This window comes from Pinus tabuliformis, chromosome 2_1 (assembly GCF_031772625.1).
Source record: "Pinus tabuliformis cultivar Carrire ecotype Pingquan chromosome 2_1, CPIR1, whole genome shotgun sequence".
Taxonomy (NCBI): Eukaryota; Viridiplantae; Streptophyta; class Pinopsida; order Pinales; family Pinaceae; genus Pinus; species Pinus tabuliformis.
Genome location: NC_142299.1, coordinates 961,202 through 983,968, shown reverse-complemented (window position 1 = coordinate 983,968; position 22,767 = coordinate 961,202). Strand labels below are relative to the sequence as shown.

The 22,767-nt window shown below is 40.8% G+C and overlaps 1 protein-coding gene across 5 annotated transcripts in view; it reads left to right on the top strand.

Moving 5' to 3' along the window:
- Positions 1 to 5,466: 5,466 nt before the first annotated feature.
- LOC149198390 (putative phosphopantothenoylcysteine decarboxylase) overlaps positions 5,467 to 22,767 on the top strand; it is a 175,392-nt gene continuing 158,091 nt past the window's right edge. For 3 of the 5 annotated variants that reach the window (XM_089402052.1, XM_089402051.1, XM_089402049.1), the window contains exon 1: positions 5,467 to 5,813. The gene's annotated coding sequence lies outside the window, so the exon portion shown is untranslated. The remainder of the gene's footprint in view (positions 5,814 to 22,767) is intronic. The other 2 variants (XM_089402047.1, XM_089402048.1) reach the window with 2 other exon arrangements.

Sequence of the window (22,767 nt, the reverse complement as noted above, 5' to 3'; positions counted from 1 at the left end):
CTTTTCCGTGAGTTCCATGACGTGTTCACATGGTCATATGAAGAAATTCCTGGTATTGATCCAAGTATTGTGGTATGCGAGATACCTACGTACTCTGGTGCAAAGCCAGTTCGACAATGTTTACACCTTGTGCACCTAAGAAAAGCCGCGACCACCAAAGGAGAAGTTGAAAAACTTCTCAAGGCAGGATTTATTTATCCTATCGCACTGACAGACTGGGTATCTAACATTGTCCCTGTGACCAAAAAGCAGGGCACTATTAGGATTTGTTTTGATTATCGTGAAATCAATCGCACATGTCTGAAATATAACTATCATACTCCCTTCATTTACCAGTTTATCGACGATTTTGTTGGGAGTGAGATATTCTCTTTTATGGATGGCTTTTCTGGTTACAACTAGATCAATATTTCGCCTGTCGATCAACACAAAACCACCTTCATCTACCCGTGGGGTACTTTTGCTTACAAAAAGCTCCCTTTCGGCCTAAAAAATGTCGGTGCCACTTTCCAGCGAGCAATGTCCTATGCTTTTCATGACATTCATCACATTGTTCAGCCGTATTTGGATGATCTTCTGGCTCATTCAGCTAAACGCTCTGACCATCCGAACCACCTCCGCCAGATTTTTCTTCGCTGTAGACATTACCGTATTCATCTCAATCTGCATAAGTGTGTCTTCTACGTCGAATCCAACAGACTCCTTGGGTTTGTCATTTCTAAAGAGGGCATTCGTCTCAATCCCCTCAAGGTCGAAGCTATACTAAATCTCCCGCCTCCTGCTTCTTTGCATCAGTTGCAAAGTTTGCAGGGAAAGGCCAATTTCCTACGTCGCTTTATCCCTAACTACGTCGAGATTGCTAAAGGTTACATGTGTCTCCTTAAGCGTGACACTCCATTTATTTTGGATGACATTACCCAAAGGTCATTTGGGCAAATCAAGGAACTTCTTGTTTATGCTCTTTTGTTGCGTCCGCTCGACTATCATCATGACTATTCTCTTTACCTAGCTATCGCTGATAGTACTATTGGTATGGTTTTGGTTCAAGACTATAATGATGGTTCCGAGCACCTTATCTATTATCTTAGCCACAACATTCTCGACATCGAGACTCGTTATTTAAAGCTCCTTAAAGGATACGGCCGAGGTAACCACAAACCAATCTTTGGACTGCAGGTCCTAGCTTACCTGCAATCAGAGAGGGCTCTCTCTTTATGATTTAGCTTTGTTGAAGATGATATTAGGCTAGTTATTGAGTTCAAGGGGTTTTGTTTATGTTTGGTGGGAAGGAGGATGTTTTCAAGTAGAGAGGCAATGCATAGTGTGGTAAGTTTCAAACCATTGGGCATGGAGTCATGGAGTAGGACTGCTGGTGCGTTTTCTTGGTCACAAGAGGAATGAGGAGCAAGGTAGCTGCTCATGAAACAACACTTAAGTTTAAAAGGATAGAATGAGGGCTAAGGAATGAGAGGCAACAAAGAATCTCTCGCTCAACTTAACAGAGGGAAGATGAATGAGCTCTATCTAGGAGCAGCTAAGAATTCTTAAACAACAGTCATTCATATGTGAAATGGATCAAACATGAGCCATAAAGGAATTCATATTTATGCCTAAATCAAGAGGAAAACATTAAGAAGCCACAAAAACTGAGCATAGAGTGCAGCCAAGCAAATTCTAGACCAATCTTTTGTTCTGTGACTTGAGCATGTATGAAATTGAAATAACAGAGGTGAGAAACACTTATTGATCCATATAGCAGCACATGAATTCCATCATTCACTCTTCAACCATTAAAAACACTTCAAACAATCCATCCTCCAAGATTTAAGCAGTCTCTGATTAAAGAAATCATATCAGATACAGAGCGAGTCTCTAGAGGAGTCATACAACCAACCAACCCTTAAAACTGTGCAGAGGGTGGTATATAAAGAAAAATAGCTACAGACTTCCCTTGAACAGCTGTCAAGGGGGAAAAATATCTCAAAAATATCTCTGAAAACAGATCAAAAGAGATCTGTGCAGTCAATGTCATTGATCCTAATCTATGCTGGAAATAAATGCATGAAATAACTTAAAACGGTTGCGCATGAGGGAGCAACCTCATCAAAATGGTTCTTTAGGGCTGCACATGGTCCTGCAGCTTCAAAAATGGACTGAAAGAGTGCCTTGAGCCATGAGCTGTCCTCTGTGTGATAACTGCGTAATTAAGGAAGCAGCGCTGCTCCAAAATGCGACTGGGACCATTGTACTTGTCATAAATCTGCGTTGAAATCCTTTAATCTGCCTTCAAGTGGTCCTGTTGCCTTAAATGGCCAAAATCTGTGAGTTGGTGAGCCATTACAGCTCAATGATGCTTTGCTAGATCTGCTGGGGCCATTTTGAATTCATCTGCTTTGAACCGCAATACTGATACTCTCTGCCACTTTCCTGATACTCTTTGACATGCACTTGAGCCTTCTCTTTCCTCTGATACACTTTACGCTGTCAAATCGCCCCTTTTCTGCCTTTTAATGCAAAATTAACTGCTGCAAAGGTTCCCGTGGCCTTTGGAATGCTATCGGCACTCTGGCCGATCAAAACTAGCCTTAAACTTTTTGAAAAATGGTGCAAACAGGAGGAAAAAGTGTTGCCAACTGTGCCGAGGCTGACACTGGCCCCCTGGAGCAAAAACGGGCTTGGAGCGATCCTAAATGGCTTAAGGATGTATGATTTCCCTTATTGGTTGTGGCGGGCGGGAGCGCTGCACACAAACCTTAAACAATGGCCATTTTATCATAATATGAAAATGCTCTCAAAACACTGCGAAATTGTGAAAATTTGGCGCTTAAGTGGACATTGTAGCAATCATTAAATCCTGGCCGTTGGATCCGGCGCGGGCCGATCCAACGGCCCAGATCTCATCGCAATATCGCATCGGGGCGGACCAGGGGGTGGCACATAAACAATCGCCGAAACTGCACGGACCCGATATGCTATAGGCCCTTCCTTTTATTTGGGATCGCGTCCGGCCCATTGGCAATGTCATATCGGCGGATTTACAAGAATTTGGTTTGCGGATCCGAAATGCTAATATACCATGCTTTATTGTTATTTCGGCTCCGCTAGTCAGAGCGATACATGGGGAGTGCTGCGATTAAATCATGGCCATTGATCTGGGGGCCCGATTGGGCGGCTAAGATTAACTCGGCAATTCGCTATCGGCGGGGTCATGGGGTTGCCACATAGAAACGCTGAAACCCATCGGACCCGATAAGTTATACAAGACCTCTTTATTTTATTTTGGGTCCGACCCATCGGCGGAACCCAAATCGACGGTTTTAACAGTGGAATGGGTCCGTGGACCCGAAAACCCTTAACACTGCATTTGATAACTCATCGGCTCCGCCAAATCGGAGCAACATATGGGGCGATGCGAAGTGGGGGGCCGCGCGACAAGATCTGGGCCGTCAGATCTGGGGCCCGATCCAACGGTCTTGGATCCGTCGGCGGATCGGTAGTCGGAGGGACCGGGGGGCGGCACACATAGAATCGCCGAAATATGGCGGACCTGAAATCCTTTGCAAGCCCTTTTTTATTTTTGAAATCGGGTCCGGCCAGGGCTTTCGGCAATGCAACATAGAGTTAACACATTATATCGCCCGACCTCCGATAGCGATATCGCGTCGGAGGGAGGGCACATGCCTTCGGAGGGTTTCCAAATATGCTTGTTATATGCCACTTCCCCCTCCCGATAGCGATATCGCATCGGAGGGGGACCAAATAGATCCTTTTCTCATCGGAGCATGCATTTTATTAAAATGCAAAGGAAAAATGAATTCGGAGGGGTAGCCTTTGGTGTTTCAGATGGATTCTAAGGCATCAGAAGGGGTCCGATAGCCAAAAAAGGGAGGATTTTTTCATTTGTAGAAGGTTTTTAATGATTTTTGCATGGTTTTTGGCAACTTTCATGCCTTGGAAGGAGTCCAAAGGCATTTAGGAGGAATGTGATGTGTTTTGAGAGGGTTTAGTGGCCAAAGAGGGTTTCATGCCTTATAAAGGCAAACCAAGGCCAAAGAGATGATTTTTATACATGTGAAGGGAAACTATGCAAAGGAATGAGTCCTTATGCATTTGGAAGATGGTTAGAGGGGTCAATGAGGGTTCTTGCTGAGTTTCAGATAAACTTAGCAATTCCCGAGGATATATATGGTTATTTTTCAACCAGGGGGAGGGATAAATATATAGGGGAGTTATATACATAGTTTTAGTAGGGGAAGGGGAAATAGATAGGGAGTTACATAATAAAGTTAGTAGTTAATATGATAATGATGAGAAAAAGCGCTAAGAATGATGTCTTAGGCTATCAATGGGGGAAAATGAGTGATAGAAGAAGTGTGAACATTCCTTTAGTGAAGCAGATCTTCACCAAGGCAGATGATATGGAGAATGATGAAATTAAGAGGTATCAAGCAGATCTTGACCTCTTTTAGGGGAAGTTAATGAGTGATTTGGGGAAAGAGGAAGAAGGGGAAGTTAGACATGCATTTCTTGAAGTCCTTTAACTGAACAACTGCCTTCAACTTGTGATATGATAGATATAATACTTGACAATATGAAATGGATCACAAGCCATGATTCTGCAACCACAAAGCTACCTACCCGACCTACTCACCTAGCATTTTCTCTTCTTTTGGTTTGGGTGCAATTGAACTAGCATACCCAACTTTTCATTTTTCTTGTTGCTGGTGCTTCTATCTACTTCTACACTTATTTCAGCCAGGGGCTCAGATTAAGCTGTTGAGCACCCTTGTTTCTCTACCTAACTACAAATCTGCCAAGATTAAGCTGTTTGGACAGATGTTCATTCTCTATATTTTACAACATGAAATTGAAACCCAGGGAAGCCAAGATTAAGCTGTTTGGCCTTCCCATACTTGAAAATTGATCAAAATGGATTACTCATCAAGATTGGAACAAAGCAGTGGCATTTAGATTAGCTCACTTTCACGGATACTTCTCTGGTCATCTGTAGCAAATATGGAGCATTGTAGCAAGCAAAGTATGACATATTTGGCATGTAAAAATGTTGATCATGAAAGATGATTAACCTACCGCAGCATGAGGCTAACACATATTCTACCCCCTCTAGTTTTTGAACTTGTGACCTCTTAGGAGGAAACACATGCTCTTAACCATTAAGCCCACTCAAGCTATATATTAAGCCCACTCAAACTGTATATAACTCATTTGAAACTTAAATTATAATAAAATTTCTAACTGCTTTAAAAACCAAAATTTCTTTTACATTTATTTAAGGAAATCCCTTTACAAATACATATTTGTTACAATGTTGATCTAAAATTTAAATAAATAATGGAATTCAACTTAATCCTTTTTAACTTTTAACCTAAAATGAATATTTGAACAGATATTATAATTTCCCGTGAAATTGCACATCAAAATAAATTGGTGGTCACTAGGGCTGGGCTGAAATGCTGTTTAGATGCCCAGGTTTGATCCTCACTGTTCACGGCATATTTATATCGACGTTGCTTGCAATTCCGACAATTTTAGAGTTTTCGATACAATTTCCCACCAAAATTTAGATGGGTGGAATTTCTGCATTAAAAAACCAAACAAAACGCATACACCTAGTATTAGAAACGGAGACTAAAACTACGCGGCAAGACAAGTCTGAGTTGAGTTAGAGATATTGAAACTCATTTATAAACACTTAATCTGCACTATAAGAAGCAGCGCCCCCCAGGAATATGAGCTTCTTACACACAACGGGGGAGTAATCAGCACCATCAAAGGGGGGATTTGCGGCAATTGTAAGTACCCTTCTGAAACCTTTCTTCTCCTTCTGAAAGTTTCCCGTTAGTCTTTGCACAAGTTATGCCTGTTTCCATGGATGCAAAATATTTGAATAAGCCGTAGAAAGAAAATATTCTGGGCAGGACAATATTCTGCATATGTATGCTTAGGAGGTTTTAATGGTGAGCTGAAGCTCAGCAGTCATTTCTGAAAGTCACCGAAAATGTTAATTTTTGATAGCCTTACCTCGCTGCAATCAGTCGGTGATCCTGATCCTAATAGACAAGTGTAATCATGTGGTAGCTTATTCCTTGGACTGCGCGTCATCACTTTGGAACTTCTGTTCGAAGGTTGGTCAGCACTTTGTGAAGGTTTGGCTAAGTTCCAGGTGTGATTATTTAGGGCAGAGGTTTGGTAACCATTGGACTAGGGATGTTTATTTTAGTTTATAGCAAAATAAATCTAATATTAACTTGGAATCATTTACAAGAGAAAAATCAAGTGTATTTACAGTGATAAACATATCCTCCGGGCTACTAGAGCACAAATAAAATAAAATTATGCTGCAACATTGAGATTTTTAGCATATTGAAAAAGAAGAGAGCTTTTGGCAAACAATTGCATACATACCTCTTCTCTTCCAGTATAAAAGAAAGACCGAATTAAACTGACCTGATTAGCGGAAAACAAATTTGCACCATAACTTCCAGATAATGAACAATATATTAACTCCAAGGCAGTTTTAAATGCCTTTGTAGGGAGAAGCATGAGATGGCTGGAGCCACCAAAGAGTGTGGCTCTCCAACACACACGTCCTTGGAAAAAAATTGAGTGCTGGTCTTGTATATGACGCCGGCAGTCTCTAGCAAAGTGATGGTCCAAAATATGTGTTTCATTGTCTCCCGCTTGCCACACACTAGACAAAGCCCATTCTTAAGCCCACTCTTTGCCAAATAGGCCTGGGATGGCAGCCCCTGATAAATTATTAGTCCTGCAAAGACTTGAAATTTGCAAGAAAGTGAGCACTGAGTGTACTAAATACTATGCAATATGTGAATCCAACTCTCCTCTGCATTGGAAAAAGTCCAACAAACATGAAGGACAGGAGCGAGGATATGTTTCTGTTATAACAGGGAGTAGAGTTTCAAGGATTCATACTGCTGATTCTGCCTATCAAATACTCACTTCCAATCTCTTCACAAAGGGCATTGCATATCAATGTTCCAGATTTAACAACTTCTCAGGAGGAATCAACCCATCAATCTCCTTTATAACTATCTTGTTCAAAACAAGGAGGGTCTTTTGTTGCGCTAAAGTTGCCCAGTCCTTCTATTGTCTAGCCTCGAAGTCCTAGAAATCCCTCTAGGCGAAGATGCCTTTTTGTGCTCAAACTGTGTGCTTGGAATTGTTGGAGTTTGGCAATGCATTGGTCTTGGTGTATCTAGCTCCAAATTGGATGCCAAGTTAGATCCCTCCCTCACTTGTTAGTGTTGATTTTGGGTGGCATCGGATGTGCTCTAGTTTCGAAATTTTGTGGAGGGACTAGAACACATGAGATCTCTAAGACCCAGAAATCGTTTGGAGAAATTCCACCCGAATGAGGAGTTATTAAAATAATTAATATTTTTAATGGGTTTCTAAGTGTAAACTTAGGAAAATAAAAATATTAATGGGTATTAATAAAGATATGAGTGAGAAACTTCTAAGGGACGATGATCAAGTCTGTTTTATTCTTAGCCGTTGATTAGAGACTTGATCTCAACCGTTGATTCATCAACAGGAAAAATATAAGATAAGACTTGAGAGTCATTTGGAGATACACCTGGAAAATACTCAGTAACCCGAGGGAAATCGATTCTCAAGGAGAAGGAGTTCGATTTTAGAGGGAGAGTTGCAGGGTGAAGGAAGAGGAGGGCATCAACAACAGTTAGTGACTAAGGAGGAGGTGACGCAGGGCATTCGAGAGACAACGCAGAGGGAAGAGTAGGGAGACAACACCATTGGAGACAGTCCTCACACAGAGTGACGCAGAGGTGGGTGAAGGGTCTCTAGGGTGTCAGAACTTCTCCAGGAGGAGGAGAAACTTTGTCTCAGGTGTTTTCTCTCAGAAGTGTCTTAGTTTTTCTGTGGAATCATTCCTTGTAAAATGATTGTTTCTGAAGATTAATAAAACCCTCTTTTGCTGCACCGGTTATCCCACATTGGGTTTTTCCGGTGACAATTGTCCAAAAACAACTGTGTTGATGTGATTGATTCTTGTTCTTGTATATCACTGTTATTTTCTCTATATAATTATGTGATAATTGCAGTAGAATTTATTTTAATGTTTATTGAAGAGTTTTGTAAATAACTTGTTGTAAGAAATAAGTAGGTGAAATAAATCAGTTATTGCAGTAGAATTTCGTGTTAGAATTTTTCACATGGTATCAGAGCAGAGATCAAGCAATAGGGTTGAAGAATATGCTGAGTCAGGTACATGATGCTGAGGCATCAACTCAGAGGGATTCACGCAAATATCCAGAGAAAGAAGAGAGCACGAAGAACATGGATCACGATTATTCTATGTTAGCTTCCAGACTGGAAGGAGTGGCTTGCCTAGCAAGTTCTGCCTCCTTTGAGGTTTGGTATATAGATAGTAGAGCTTCCTGGCATATGATAGGAATACGAGAATGTTTTTCGAATTATCAGGAAGAAAGGATGAATTTTCAGATCACCATGGGAAATAAGGCAAAGTGTACCCCCATTGGAAGAGGTACAATAGTCTTTCAAACATAAGCAGGGGATTAGCTTCGAGCAACCAATGTGCTACATGTGCCAGGATTGGGGATGAACTTACTCTCTGTATCTCAACTTCAAAACAAGGGCTATGACGTTTTCTTCATTAAGGAGAAAGTATATGTCAAACACTCGAGTTGGAAAAAGAAGGCCCAGATTGGAATCAGAAGTAACAGGCTGTATAGATTACATCTAGAATCCCCAATGGCACTGATAGGCAGCAGGGGGGAAGATTTGAATGAACTATGGCACAGGAGGATGGGACACTTACACCATGGGGCTCTAAGAATTCTCGAGAAAACAATATCAGGAGTTCTGGAATTAATTACCGAACGAGATGATGTAGGCAGAGGATGCGTACCAGGCAAGTACACCAAGCCAACATTTTCCAGAAGCAACATTAGGGCTAAGAGTGTTCTGGGATTGATACACTAAGATATCTGCGGACCCATGTCCACAAAAGCTGTAGTGGTGCTGAGTATTTCGTCACCTTCATTAATGGCTGTTATAGAAAGACTTGGATATACTTTCTAAAAACCAAGGATGAGGTTTTTGATCGATTCAAAGAGTTCAAGGCTTTAGTTGAGAATTTGACAGGAAAGAAGATAAAGATAATTGTGCTCAACCAATAGTTGAGAATACATCGAAAAGGACTTCACTGATTTTTGCGCAAGGGAAGGCATCAGAAGAGAGTGGACAACCCCCTATAATCCGGAGCAGAATGGAGTAGTAGAAAGGAAGAACCAGACTATTGTTGAAGCAACCAGGGCAATCTTGTATGATCAAGATATGCCCAAGTTTCTATGGGCATAAGCATGCAACATGGCAGTGTATATCTAGAATAAGACTCCTCACAAGGCATTAGGTAAGATTACTCCGGTGAGTGTCTTCACTGAGAAGAAGCTTGAGGTGAGTCATTTTAGGATATTTGGGAGTTTGGCATACTGCCATGTACCCGAAGAAAAGAGGAAGAAATTGGATCAGACTATGGAGAAAGGATATCTTGTAGGATATAGCGAGAATGCTAAGGCATATAGAGTCTATCTTCCAGGGAATAGGAAGATCGTAATTTGATGGGATGTAAAGTTCATGGAGGACAGAGCTTTCTGGGAAATCTCGAGAAATGCCTTCCGCAGAGCAGTCAAAGGATGATCTGCTGGTCCAGCCACTTTGACCAGCATAAATTAGCACTAGTATTTCTCCTAAAGACAAAACTCCAAAGGTGGAGCCTCAGGAAGAGGAAGAGCAAATAGATATACCCACTACCAATGGTAGAACGAGTTGGGAACTTCGACAACTACTACGAGATGCATAGGATTTTGTCGGGGCGCCCAGGAACGAGGAAAGGGAGCGTAGACAGCCAAACAGATACCAAGCCTTGGTGGCTTAGGTTGGAGAACCCTCCGGTTTTCAGGAGGCCGTCCAACATCAAGTATGGGTAGATGCTATGGTAGAGGAATACAGTTCCATAATGGTCAATGATGCATGGGAAGTGGTACTCAAGCCTCAGGATAGGTCAGTTGTAAGGTCGAGATGGCTCTACAAAGTAAAATTTGCTGCAAATGGTAGTGTAAAAAAATACAAAACCAGGTTTGTGGCTAAGGGGTTTGCTCAGAAGGAAGGGATAAACTACGAAGAAACCTTCGCCCTAGTAGGCAGGTATATTTCTATTAGATACATGATATTCCTTGCAGCTTAGATGGGGTGGGAGATTCACCAGATGGATGTCAAGGCAATGTTCTTGAATGGGGTGATAGAAGAAGAAGTATACATTGAAGAACCGACGGGTTTTGAGACACATGAGAAGAAATCTCATGTATGCAGATTGAAGAAAGCTCTGTATGGGCTTAAACAGGCACCTAGAGCATGGTACGGTTGAATTGATGGCTACTTGCAGAAGATGGGATTCGTCAAGAGTGATGCAGATCCTAACCTCTACTACTTGGTTATAGAGAATGAGCCTCTAATCCTGGTTTTATATGTGGATGATCTCTTTCTGACAGGATCATCCAGGCTCATCAAAGATTGCAAGAAGAACCTAGCCACAAAATTTGACATGAAGGATTTGGGACGGATGCATTATTTCCTGGGGTTGGAAGTTTGGCAGCAGAAGGGTGAAATTTTCCTTGGGCAAGGGAGATACGCTACAAAGATTTTTGAAAATGTTAAAAATTCAGGACTGTAGACATATGACTACTCCAATGATCACCAACTAGAAGAAGATTGATGCATCCGAAGATAAAGAAGTCGATCCCACCTTGTATAGGGAACTCATAGGGTCCCTGATGTATCTGGTCAATACCAGGCCAGACATTTGTTAAGCTGTCAACAACCTCAGTCAGTTCATGGTAGAACCAAAGAAGGTGCACTAGGCAACAACCAATCATGTTCTCAGATATATATGAGGAACAATCGAGCATGGACTAATGTACACCCAAGGCAATGACATCAGGTTGAGTGGGTTCACTGACGCAAATTGCGCTGGAAGTTCAATAGATCGAAAAAGTACCATTGGGTACTGTTTCAACATTGGATCAGGAATGACCTCCTGGTGTAGTAGGAAACAAAAATCCGTGGCTCTGAGCTCAGCTGAAGCTGAATATATGGCAGCTAGCACAGCTTCGTGCGAAGCCATATGGCTTAGGAAATTGCTTGTGAATCTATTCAGGAGAAAGATGGAAGTGACCAATATTTTGTGTGATAATCAGAGTTGCATCAAGCTCTCTGAGAATCCAATCTTTCATGATCGGTCGAAGCACATTGATATCAGGTGTCACTTTATCAGAGACTGTGTCCAACGAGGGGCAGTACAGTTGAGGTACACCCCAATAGGAGAACAGGTGGCAGACATTCTCACCAAGGCCCTAGGAAGAACAAAGTTTGTTTACTTCAGGGAGAAGATGGGGATGGTGAAGAATCTGTTTCAGTAGCAAAAGCGAATAGTATAAGGAGTTGCAGTGCAACAATTAGTAGTGCTATGGACAACATGATGCAACATATTCAGAGGGAGTTGTGGTACAGATGTAGTAGTGACAATTACAGTGTCATGGGCAGTAGTACAGGTTGCAACAATGCAGTGGATGAGGGGTAGTTGGCCGAGCATCAACAATGCAGAGGACTGATGCTGTGGATCAGTGTGATGCTTCTGTTGGGAAGTATTGCTAGAGCACTTTCCTCACTAAGAGGGAATGTTGATTTTGGGTAGCATTGGATACGCTCTAGCTCCGAAATTTTGTGGAGGGGCTAGAACACATAAGATCTCCAAGACCCATAAATCGTTTGGAGAAATTCCAACCGGATGAGGAGTTATTAAAATAATTAATTTTTTTAATGGGTTCCTAAGTCTAAACTTAGGAAAATAAAAATATTAATGGGTATCAATAAAAATATGAGTGAGAAGCTTCTAAGAGACGAGGATCAAGTCTGTTTTAATTTTAGCCGTTGATTAGAGACTTAGTCTTGGCCATTGATTCATCCACAGGAAAAGTATAGGATAAGACTTGAGAGTCATTTGGAGATACACCGGGAAAATACTCATTAACTTGAGGGAAATCGATCCTCAAGAAGGAGGAGTTCGATTTCAAAGGGAGAGTTGCAAGGGTGAAAGAAGAGGGGGGCATTAGCGGCAGTCAGTGATTGAGGAGGAGGTGGCACATGGCATTTGAGAGACAATGTAGAGGGAAGAGTAGGGAGATAGCACCATTGGAGACACAATCCTCACACAGGCTGACGCAGAGTGATGCAAAAGTGACACAGAGGTGGGTGAAGGGTCTCCAGGGTGTCAGAACTTCTCTAGGAGGAGGAGAAACTTTGTCTTAGGTGTTTTCTCTTAGAAGTATCTCAGTTTTTCTGTGGAATCATTCCTTGTAAAGCAATTGTTGTTGAAGATTAATTAAACCCTTATCTGCTGCACCGATTTTTCCACATTGGGTTTTTCTGGGGACAATTGTCCAAAAACAACTGCGTTGATGTGATTGATTCTTGTGTTTGTATCTCATTGCTATTTTCTCTATGTAATTATGTGATAATTGCAGTAGAATTTATTTTAATGTTTACTGAAGAGTTTTGTAAATAACTTATTGTAAGAAATTAGTAGGTGAAATAAATCAGTTACTGCAGTAGAATTTCGTATTAGAAATTTTCACAATGAGTAATTCCACTTAACCAATTGGGCAACAAATTTCTAGGCCTCCCAAATGCTTTTGTTGATGAAGGACCCAACAGTTTGGACAAACATGAGATGATATTAAACCACACAATCCAAAATAACCATGCCTATTTAGGGGATTAAAGCATTTTCTGGTCAAAATATTGAGGTGAGAGAGCGCTTTTGATGGTTCTTTGGGATGTTTGTATTATGCATAAGGAGGAGAGTGGGTGGGCCTTATTGATATTTCTTCACATGGAAGTATTGTCATTGCTAAATGGATGGCAAGATGCTTAAAGGGTCCCAACAAGTCCTTCTTGACTAGTGAATTTGATAAGATCAAGTTGAAAATCTATTTAAGGGTCATTATAAGTAGTTGAAAGTGAATTTTAGCCTAAGTTACCAAACTTTGTTTGACAATCTATGTAGCATGGATGGAGTCGAGTGACCCGACAGTGGTTGAATCGCTCTTTTGGCCAACTGCGACACTCCTACCTGGCTGAGCAGGGTGACATGGCTCTTCATGAGCCCCTCACTGCTTCTGCGCTGGCCCTTTCTCTGGCTCAGAATGATAACGCAGGCCTTCTACGTCACTCCTCTATTGCTTTCTGCTTAGGAACAAATTTGTCTCTCGGGATAGTTGTTTCTGCTGCAAATTCTCTGATTCAGCTGTTGCCTTCAACTCTCCTGTGATCTGCAATGCTATGATACCATGTTGAAATTTCTAAGTCTAACCCGTTAGAAATTTTCCTGCACTATTTGGTTTATTTCACCTACTTGTTTAATTACTGAACAAGTTATTTAACCATATAAATACTGAAATAAACACAAATGTAGTCTCAACCATCTACAGATCATCAACTAAAAGAAATAGACAAACACACAAGGGACATCGTTATTTTTGGACAATCGTCCCTAGAAAAACCCAACTTGGGAAAACCAGTGCAACAGTTTTGAGGGTTTTATTATTAAGCAACTTTTCTTGAGTACAACTGGGTGCCAAACTGGCTCACCCGACAGAGAAATCAATCTGGCAGTAATACGTCTCTTTGGAAGTAGATATTTGGCAAGTCTGCTCTACGAAACTCTCTCCAACGTCTCTTTGAGGCTCTGCGTTAGCCTTCCTGGCCTTTGTGTAAGCCTAGAACCCTTTGCGTAAGCCTAGAACCCTTTGCGTCAGCCTATAGAAGCTTTGCGTTGGCTCTCTAGCCCTTTGCCTCACTCACGCAGGCCCTCTGGCCCTCTGCGCAGTCATTCTGGTCCTTTGCGTGGCTCCTGCTGGCTCTACGTAGCCTTTTCTGCCTCTGCGCTGGTCTTTCGGCACTATCTCTGCCTCTCTGCTATGCACTCACTTCCCCTCGCTGCAACTTTGATCACTGGTTCGATTTCTCTCAGCAAACCCCGCTCGAGAAAATCGATCTAACTGATCAATCTTGGTGTATCTCCAATTGACCCTCAAGCCTCCTCTTATACTTTTTTTGTTACGTCTTCAATGACCGAGATTACATCTCTAATCAACGACTAAGATTAGATTTGCCTTGATCCATGTCATTTAGAACCTTCTAGCCCAATTTTATAATAATACCCATTAATATTTTTATTTTCCTAAGTTTAGACTTACGAACCCATTAAAAATATTAATTATTTTAATATCTCTCTCATCAGGTAGAATTTCCCCAAACCATTTCTGGGTCTTGGAGATCTCATGTGCTTTAGCCTCTCTACCAATTTTCATGGCTAGAGCACATTTGATGCTACCCCAAATCAACAGTTTGTCTGTGTTTGCATCGTGTAGAAGATCAAATGCTGGTAAATGTGAACATGAATAATAAATCAATCTTGCTCTACCAATCTTCATTAATCAACACCATCCTCACCATACTTCTCCTCTTTGACTCTGCATGTCTCTACTCATTGCAAGTTGCACCCACTATCATACTCATTAATGCAATTTTGACTTCAACAAGGCGACACAACATGATGGAGTTTGACGCATATATTGTCTCAACTACTTTGAGCAACTTCATTTTGGAGTATTATAAATATTTTGCTTGAGATTGGTGGTGGTTGGTGATGAATTTTATAAGCTCCCTAACCTACCCTACAACCTTAACCCATTCTATTTTAGCCTCTTATCTCATCTAAAATCAAATTTAGATAACAATACAAAGAGTCCAAATTATATGATTGTATCTACTCTCAACAATCAAGTCTACAACTTTGTAAACAATTGTATTATTTGTGATAACTTGCACCACATTTTTTGGCCCTACTTGTTCAATGGCAATAATTAAATTTTCAGCAACGAAATTACTATCCTTTACCACACTTAAATAATCTTATGCTTTTATGAACATGGCTCCTTTTGGTGATGATGTAATGACATTAATCAATGGCCTACACCTTGTGTTAATCCAACCATATGAGATAATGGAAACCCCTGTGCTACCCCATGAGCTATAGATTGGTCTTAAATGTCCTCAAGATGTTGCCTCTATTTATTGGGCAAAATTGCTCTGAGTTTTTCATTGGCCCCTTGAAACCTTTAGGGGCCTTTGTTAATTGCTCTCACCAAATTTCGCTAATCTAGGGACCAAACCCCATTAAAAGGGAGATCACAAGCAAAGATGGCCCTTGGCACTCTTGATTCGGCTTCTTCTCTCCCTTGACTGTCAAGAATTTTCAACAATCTGCTATCTTTAGCTAGATTTGATGGCTTGAGTATCTCTTCTACTGCTAGCGCCCCTCCTCTTTCTTTCCTCTTGACCAATCCTTGGCTCATTGCTAGAACCCAAGCGAGGATTGCTAGTGCCACCCATATCGATTCTGCTTTTTTGATCCTTCAACCTTTGAACATCATCGTGCTTTCTCTTAAATGCAACCATTGGATTTCTAGTATGTGCACAAACTTCATGCAAAATGCGAGCCTTGAGTCTTGTGTAAGAGCTTCATAAAATGCCTTCACTTGAGGCATGTTTGAAGGTTAACAAGTATTATTTAAGGTTTCATTGGAGTTGTTTTGAAGGTGCCACCCCCTTTGGAGGATTTTATCACCTCTCTTATGAGGGCTTCAAGTAGTGCAAAGCTAATTTTTGTAATGACTTCGTCTCCAAGCCTTTTGTGGATGACAAGTCAATCTTTCTTGAAGTTTCTTAACTATTTTTAGGGAGCGAAAGGATGAGAGATGTTGAGAGCCTCTAATATCAATTGAGAGCTCACTCTCCTCCCAAATCATTGTGAATTGTTGGAGATCATTATACCATAGTGTAACTATTTTCATGAAGCTTTGGTGTCAACTATTGGAGTCTCTTTTTCTTGGTTATTCTTCTTGATTTTCAAAGACATTATTGTGATAATTCAAGACTACTATAACACTATCCATCGAAGGGAAACTTTGTCACGTGGGAGGAGACGTCAAGGGTTTGTTCTTTCACTCTCTCTTTTGTTGGTTTGAGGTAAGCATTGAATCTTTGTGTTAGGCCACACACCCTAGGGTTCTTTAAAAATGGTTTTGATTTTATTTCATTCCATAGTTGATCTTGTGGTTGAAGGCTTTCCCCTTTGGAGGGATCCCTTCTCGTAGGGCTTTGGTTTCATAACTTGTCTTGATTAGACAAGAGGCTAATTTATTTTCTAGGGTTCTAGCCTCTTTCCCTAATCCATAAGCATTAGATAACCAACTTTAAGAGGGGCCATAATGGAGATAAGGCATTTAAGCCCTAATCCCAACAACCAACAACTTCTTTGTAAATTCAAATTCTTGTCTTTTATTTTGTATACTTCAAAAATATACAAAAAAAGAAAAATGAAAAAAATATAAAAATAGAAGAAGTCCATTGTCAAAATAAAAATTAAACCATTGGAAATTATTTATTTATCATCTAGAACAAAGTTTACAGATTACATTTAATTTAGATGTTATCCTCGGGCTTGTTACCACAAAATCTAGTAGGTCCTGAGGATAGAAAATCTATATTACAAAGAACTAGACTAAGTGATAACAATAGGACAATGGCCCACTATCACCACAACCAATGTCCCCTGCTCTTTACGAACATTCACTGATGGGAGGAGTCTCGGTAGGATAGATAATCACCTTTAATAGATGTTCTAGGGTTTATGGTGCTGGGTGATGAGGTATGACCTCTCAAGGGAAGCTTCATGTGATGATATGCCACTTCTAAAGGTTCTTCGCTCCCTATAAGAGACCTAGAAAAGACTTGCACAAGACCTAGGGTTTCATGAATTATCGTGGACAAAGGTACACTTGAGATCAAGGCAAGGAGGAGAAAGGGCTTCTTATGAATTACTTCACCAAGTATTAAGCTCATACAACCCTTAAAGAAGTCCCCAAGTTAAGGCAATACAAGATAGTGTTTCCCTCTTAGGGTACACCTAGGACAAGAAATTTTATGGATGAAAACTAATTGAATGCTTACCAAACTTTGTGGGCTTGTAGATAAGATCCTAGGCTTGATGCCTATGCTCCTGGAATCCACCAATTCTCTCTCTAATGCAATTCACTCTATGCCCTAGCCTAGCCATCCTACTTTAGGGGACCGAATTTTGGGAGAAGGAATTTATGGAGAAGAATTTTGTTTGATCACCAAATGCTTGGATCAATGCCTTGTCCTTTGGGCGTACAAAGTCCTAGATGCTTTAGATTAACCAAAATTGTCCTTTAGGAGGTCAAGAATTGATGCCCTAGGTACCAACCCTCAATAATTACCCACTCAATAATTATGGAGTTTAATGGAGAAAAACAATATTTCACCACTAGGAACATTCATCACATGTCATACCATGAATAACATATGCAATTGCCAACCAAATAGCTTTCAAAATTTATCTTCACAAAATTAGGGCACAATGTAGCATTAATCTAGTTGCAACAATTCCATACATTAGACATTATTTCAAGAGCAAAATTTCAATAGAAGGCACTTACAAGATGACATGCAATATATCCATCCATATTCCAAGAGCTAACTCCTAAGAAGATAAAAAATCAGCTCCGAATATCAAAATGCATCCAAGATACTCCAATAGCCAATCCAAGAACAAGTGCGAATTTGCTAAAGAGGCCGAAATTCCTAAGTGATGATGATGATCAATACAAATGAAGTGATCTTCTATTTATATGTGTCCTACTAAGTCAAATTATGTCTAGCCCCTCAACATTATAAAAGTGGGCAAAATACATCCATTGGTCACAAGCTGACCAAGTAGCTTTTACAAAATATGAATTAGCCATCCCAATGTAAGCTGAAATGATGACGTCATGTTGATGTAGGGCCGTTGGAAGACAACGTCGAGTCCTCCTTGTGCCAAAATGTGAGAGGGTTCCATAAATCTCGAACTAGGGGATGACCCCTAACTCTCCATGTAAATCATCATGTGGGGCCCTAATTTTTGTTTGGGGCACAAGAATTGGTCTCATGGGTATCCTGATGATAGAATAGCTTGTAATGCTCCAATACTGAGGGCTTTGATGATGGTGCTTGCCCTCCCATGTCTTAAGGGGTGAGACAAACCTCCTTTAGGCCTTGGATCAATTGCCACACCATGTGGTAAATGCTAAGCCGATTGGGGCACATTGGTCCAAGTGCATCATCTTGTGAATAATGTGGGGCAATGAGCAAACTGCTGAGGGTGCTGAAGGTGCCCATGGTGTGAAATGATGCTCTGCACATGATGGGAGTCCCATGGCTCTCAACAATTCACCTGGGGGTGTCAATATGATCCTCGGTAAACTTGGGCCCCAGTTATGTTGCCCAACCCATGATGAAACCACCTGTCAATTACATATAACGTTCAGTGTTGCGTCCTCACCATCATGTACCATAATTCATTAGTGCATCTAAGTGAATCAAACTTGTTTATAAGGGGCATGTTGAGACTTCATATGGGCTTCCCTTCCAAACTTGGGGCTTTGATCTTGAGCTAGTGTTACCTCCCTATGTAGGAGTGTTAATAAACAACCCTATTAGTTGTTCCCAACCCTTGAGGGGAAAGACAAGTCCTTGGTACATCCTTCAATTGATATGTGTCATGTGAATGATGATGAATGGATGGAGACACGAGGGTCTCAAGGCCAAATGCCGTGGGTTCAAACTTCAAGGGTGGCAATGATGAGGGATGTCCACATATTGGGTATATAGATGTAGGAGGGAGCAATCGTGGATACACGAGTTACCCCAACATTTGTTTTTTTGCCCTTTTCTATTTTCCTTTTGCCTTTTCTTGATTTTTTTCTTTGTATTACTGCTTGGGTTTCCGAGAAATTAGAACGTACTATGAATGATATAAAGCAGTTATTACCCCCTTAAGGTGGGGCATTTCATCGCCCACCAGGCGTTGGGACGTGCATGGGTTCCTTAATGATGTGGGGTCACTCATGGCCCCCTCCCTAAGAACCAGGGTGATATCCATGATAAGGGGTAGAGCTCATATTTGGCTTTTGCCCACATGCTATATTAAATGTCCAGACCATTTTCTGCATTTTATAATATTTTGTTTCTTTTGTTTCTTGCTTGTGGCCATGATATGATTTTAACTTTCTTTTAGTTGCATCAAACTTTGAGGCAACATTTCTAGGCCCGACCCAAATACGAGGACAAGGGTAAGGGGAGTGCTAGTGCCTTGTGGACCCAATAGTCATGTGGACTGAGAGAAGGAAAATGATGAAATAGGGCTTGTAATGTGCGCAGGGGAGTGACAAATGTGGGACGAGAAACGGGACCACGCTACCAAAATCAGGGTTTCCCAAGTAGTGCCCTTCCTGCAACCATAGGTCAATAGGGGAGATCCCATGGGACTAGGATTGAGGATTAACCACCCATTTAAGGTGAGGGAACAAAACCCTGGTCAAAACCCTTCCTTCTTCCAAGTTACCCAATAATCCATGCCCAAAATGTCAAAGAAACACAAGCAAAGCACCCAATTACACAATGAAAAACATACATTTGGGTTGGATTGCCCACCTTCTAACATATGCTCTTGACGGATGGGCGAGGGGACATATGATTGATGCAGGGAGCAGAGATTAGATAGCACACTATATTGGCTACATTGGTGGGTGTTGGCTGCTGGCTGAAGAGATATCTAGGAGAAAAAATCTCCTATGGGGTCACCCACTTTTGGTGGGTAATACGGCCTTGTGCCTAAATTCTTGATCTAATGGCCTACGTGGAAAATGACCCTCTTTTTTTATGATTTCAAGGTTGATCTAACATTGTTTTGGGGGCTCTGAGGTGTATACTCAACTTTTATCACAACCATACTCTTAAAAGGGTTGGTAGACCTTAAGCCTAGGGCTTTGTGAAGAAAGGTTCTCTAACCCTTCTGAAGCCTTAGTTTCATTTCTGAATTGTTTCATGTGCATATCATTAATATTTGGAAGTTATTTGAGTCACCCAAAATATTAAAAAATGTTTTATCTTGATTGAGACGCTTTTTGGTTTTGATCCTAGAGGGGTTAGCACTCTTTTCTATGCAAGTTTGGTTCAAATTGCTGTAGCTTTCTACTTCCTGCATATTTTTTGACTGTTGGGCTGCAATTTCACTAATAATTCGGTGCCCAAGCAAAAACATCCAAGGGGATCTTTCATCCTAGTGTGCTTCCACAATTTCAAGTTGCTTGTGAGACACACCAAATTTGGGATTTTCTGCCTTTTTTTGTCTTTTTGCAGATCTGGAAGTGTAAGACAATAGTAAGCTTGTCCAAAATCATACCACAAAATCAAGTGATAATCAAAGGAAATTCATCTCACTTAATGTATCTATTTTCCCTCACTCTTGCGCATAAAAAAATCATTTATTGTGGTAAGGTTTTCAAGTGTTGGTTTGTATTTTTTGTGTTGCTTATTCATATGTTGGATTTAGTGCTTGCTTGAATTAACTCCTAAACTCCATCATGCATAGGTGTTTCTAGGCATTTGTCTTTTAACTTCTTGTTGAAATATGTGTAGATTGGGATATCCCTTGTGGCTTTCTAGGAGTTGGCCTAAAGTGAGAAGTTATTGTGCTAAGGTGACAGTGGGCATATCTCCTTTGTACCTTACCCCCTAGTACCTTGACTATGACCTTGCCAAGGCTACTAATCCGGGGGGTCATAGGTGTTGAAGAATATAACTAGGTTCGGTCTTCATAAATGTATTTAAGTCACAATATATTATATTTGTCAAAAGAAAGAAAAATAGATTTTATTATTATAAAATTGACTTATTAAAGCATGGGTTTCATGCTTGGGTCAATTGTTTTTAGGTCAAAGCCTCCATTGCTGGCTTCTAGGGTTTATGTCAAGTTTCCTTGTCCATGTTATAATGTAAAGAACCCTTCTTGGGATTTATTTGTCAAAGAAGAAATTTATTTTATTGTATTTTAGGTCTTCTAGGCCTCCTCCACCAAGTTGGCCTCAAGGAAGGACAAGTCGGCCTCAAACAAGGTAATTTGACCTCACAAGAAGCCTATATATTCTAGCAACTCGAACTCATTTGGAGGTAAGGAAAAGCAAGTTCGATTTGCAGTAAATTGTAGCTGGAAAAGTGCAAAATTCCAAGGAAGAGGAGGACAAGTCTAAGGACAAAGAAGAAGGTCTCTTTAAGTGCCAAGAATTCAATTTCTCTCTATCTCATCTCACATGTGCAAAGTTCTGGAGTTTTGCTGACAGGTCGAAATTCTGCTGTTGCTGGGGAGGTCGAAATTTTGGAGTAGCTGGGTGGAAAATTTTGCTACTGGATCGAAGTTTTGGATTGAAGCTGCACTTTGAAGGGTTGACATTTGGAAGACTAAGAAAAGGATATTTACGAGGAGGAAGGGTTGACTTGGTGGAGGAGGAAGGTCTGTGGGTCTAGAGTCTTGGTTTATCTCATCTTGATTTTGAATTTACTGAAGGAAGAGTTCATTGACTGGGTTTTCCCCAATATAGGATTTTAGCCCTGATTGTCCTCCTACATCTTGTGTCCCTGATTTCATGTTTTCCTTTTGATAATTGCTTGATCAAACAAAGATAAAAGAACATAAGAATATCACAAGTAATTTTTTCCCCTAGGAAAAATTGTAATTTTATTAATAATAACGAAATTACATTTTGTAGATGTTGAAGCGCATATCCAAAAGCAGGTCAAAGACTGCTGTTCAAAAGACACAAATAAACAGAAAGAAAATAATGTACAATTGGGGAGAAATTATACTTTTCTCCCCTTTTTCTTCTCGACCTTTCGCCACTCCCCTTGAGTCGGCAAGGACGAAACAAGTGCTAGTGAAGTGTCCTCCACAGGGTGAGGATTATCCTTGTCTGAATCTGAGTGATCTGAAGTATGATGTATTTTGGCTCCGTTGGTATCCATTGTGTCTGGGATCTTCCCCAACAAAGTGTCCATCCGATCATGTGATACAAATTCCTTTGTTTCTGGTTCCTTGAATGTCTGGTTGTTCTCTTTGGGAATGGGGTGTTCCTTTTCCTCTTCTTCCTCCACATCAGGGACATCAGGGTCTGGTGGGGGGAATTGCCATCCCTTGGGCTGTTTTCCTACTTTCTTCTTCCTACGCATATCTTTTTTGGCTTCTGGGCATGAATTTTGAAGATGTCCTGTTTGGCGGCAAATTCTGCATCTGAATGCAGTATTTTCATAATCTAGTATCTGTGTCCAGCACCCCTGTTTATACTTGAGCTGAATTTGGTCTAGCAATCCTTTGCTGAGATCTACTTCCACACAAATGCGTGCAAATGTGTAAATTCCTTCCTCCGTTCTTTTTGTGTCCATTTTAATGAAACGCCCAATGGTGTTTCCTATACCAGACAGGACTCGATGGCTCCAGAAATGTAGTGGTAGGTTGTGAAGGCGAACCCAAACTGGCATCCGAGATACAACCATTGTATTTGGATCAAATTCTGGAAACCATGGAGTAATGAAGAGACTCGTGGAGCCCATGAACCATGGTCCTTCCCTCATAATAATGTCCCTTTCCTCTGATGTACGAAATTTTACAATAAAGAACCCTTTGGAACATAGATAAATGTCACATAAATTAGTCCAGGTTTTGAA